Source organism: Oncorhynchus nerka, linkage group LG18 (assembly GCF_034236695.1).
Source record: "Oncorhynchus nerka isolate Pitt River linkage group LG18, Oner_Uvic_2.0, whole genome shotgun sequence".
Classification (NCBI taxonomy): Eukaryota; Metazoa; Chordata; class Actinopteri; order Salmoniformes; family Salmonidae; genus Oncorhynchus; species Oncorhynchus nerka.
In genome coordinates, this window is record NC_088413.1 from 47,409,177 (window position 1) to 47,411,271 (window position 2,095).

Genomic DNA, 2,095 nt, shown 5'->3' on the forward strand with positions numbered 1-2,095 from the left:
GGCTCCATAGCTCAGTGGTAGAGCACTGGTCTTGTAAACCAGGGGTCGCGAGTTCGAACCTCGCTGGGGCCTGAAAGGAAATTATAGCTTTTAGGTAAGGGTCAAGAAAGGTTTTCTAGTCATCCACCCTTATCGCGAATTTGTTGTTCACTTCATGTTATCTTTCACAATTGCCACATTTTGCAACAGTCCCCCTACATAGCTCAAAGCTGACAACTTGTGGTATGCAGCAGAATAGCACATGCGTGAACGCCAACCTCCATTTTTACCATAACAACCACACTTTATATAAGTTGTAGGTACTGTACTGTAAAATGCTAATAAACACAGCTCAATCATAATTTCACCCTCCACTGTTTTTCTTAACCACCGTGCTTCTACATCTGCATTGCTTGCTGTTGGGGTTTTAGGCTGGGTTTCTGTACAGCACTTTGTGACAGCATGGTGATGTAAAAACGGCTTCAGAAATACATTTGATTGAATTGGATTGACTTACAAAACTAACAATGCTATATTTTATTTAACTAGGCAAGTCGCTTACAAACAAATCCTTACACTATATCCATAGCAAAAGCTGTGGTTACAGTACAGAATTAAATTACGCTAAAGAAAAGTCTAAAATAGCCCAAGTGTCCCACTTTTCAAATTCTTCAGTCGATGACACCCTGCTCATATGAATCAGCCTGTCTTTATGAGAAGGAGCCCTCATCTGCTTTGACCAGGTTCATTGATATGCCAAGCATTAAATCACATATCTAAATATCACATTCACAAAAATATTCAGACCCTTTTCTCAGTATTTTGGTGAAGCACCTTTGGCAGAAATTACCTCATTGAGTGTTCTTGAGTACGACGCTAACAGCTTGGCACACTTGTATTTGGGGAGTTTCTCCTATTATTCTCTGCAGATCCTTTCACGCTCAGACAGGTTGGATGGGGAACATTGCTGCACAGCTATTTTCAGGTCTCTCCAGAGATGTTCGATCGGGTTCAAGTCTGGGCTTTGGCTGGGCCACTCAAGGACATTCAGAGACTTGTCCCGAAGCCATTCCTGCATTGTCCTGTTGGGAGGGGGAAAACTTCACCTGTCTGAGGTCCTGAGCAGGATTTCATCAACGATCTAGCTGGACTTTGCTCCGTTCATCTTTGCCTCGATGCTGACTAGTCTCCCAGTCCTTGCCGCTGAAAAACATCCCCACAGCATGATCCTGCCACCACCATGCTTCATTGTAGGGATGGTGCCAGGTGTCCTCCAGAAGTGATGCTTGGTATTCAAGCCAAAGAGTTCAATCTTGGTTTCATTAGACCAGAGAATGTTGTTTCTCATGGTCTGAGGGTCCTTTAGGTGCCTTTTGGCAAACTCCAAGCAGGCTGTCATATGCCTTTTACTGAGGAGTGGCTTCTGTCTGGCCACTCTACCATAGAGGCCTGATTTTTGGAGTGCTGCAGAGATGGTGGTCCATCTCCACAGAGAAACTCTGGAGCTCTGTCAGAGTGACCATCGGGTTCTTTGTCTCCCCCGTTTGCTCGGTTTGGCCGGGCGGCCAGCTCTAGGAAGAGTCTTGGTGGTTTCAAACTTCTTCCATTTAAGAATGATGGAGGCCACGGTGTTCTTGGGGACCTTCAATGCTGCACCTCGACACAATCCTGTCTCGGAACTCTATGGACATCTCCATTGACTTCATGGCTTGGTTTTTGCTCTGACATGCACGGTCAACTGTGGGACCTTATATAGACAGGTGTGTGCCTTTACAAATCATGTCCAACCAATAAAATGAATCACAGGTTGACTCCAATCAAATTGTTGAAACATCAAGGAGGATCAATGGAAACAGGATGCGCCTGAGCTCAATTGAGTCTCATAGCAAAAGGTTTTACTTATGTAAAGAAGGTATTTTTGTTTTTTATTTTGAATACATTTACAAAAATGTCTAACAACCTGTTTACACTTTGTCATTATGGGGTATTGTGTCTAGATTGCGGAGGATTTTTATATATTTAATCCATTTTAGAATAAGGCTGTAACAAAATTAGGAAAAACTCAAGGGGTCTGAGGACTTTCCGAAGGCACAGTACATAGTGAACAGCAAGGAAA

At 43.4% G+C, this 2,095-nt stretch overlaps 1 non-coding gene across 1 annotated transcript; it reads left to right on the top strand.

The window, feature by feature from the left end:
• Window positions 1-72, top strand: trnat-ugu (transfer RNA threonine (anticodon UGU)). Its single transcript has one exon. It is a non-coding gene; the product is annotated as a tRNA-Thr (tRNA).
• The last annotated feature ends 2,023 nt before the right edge of the window (window positions 73-2,095 follow it).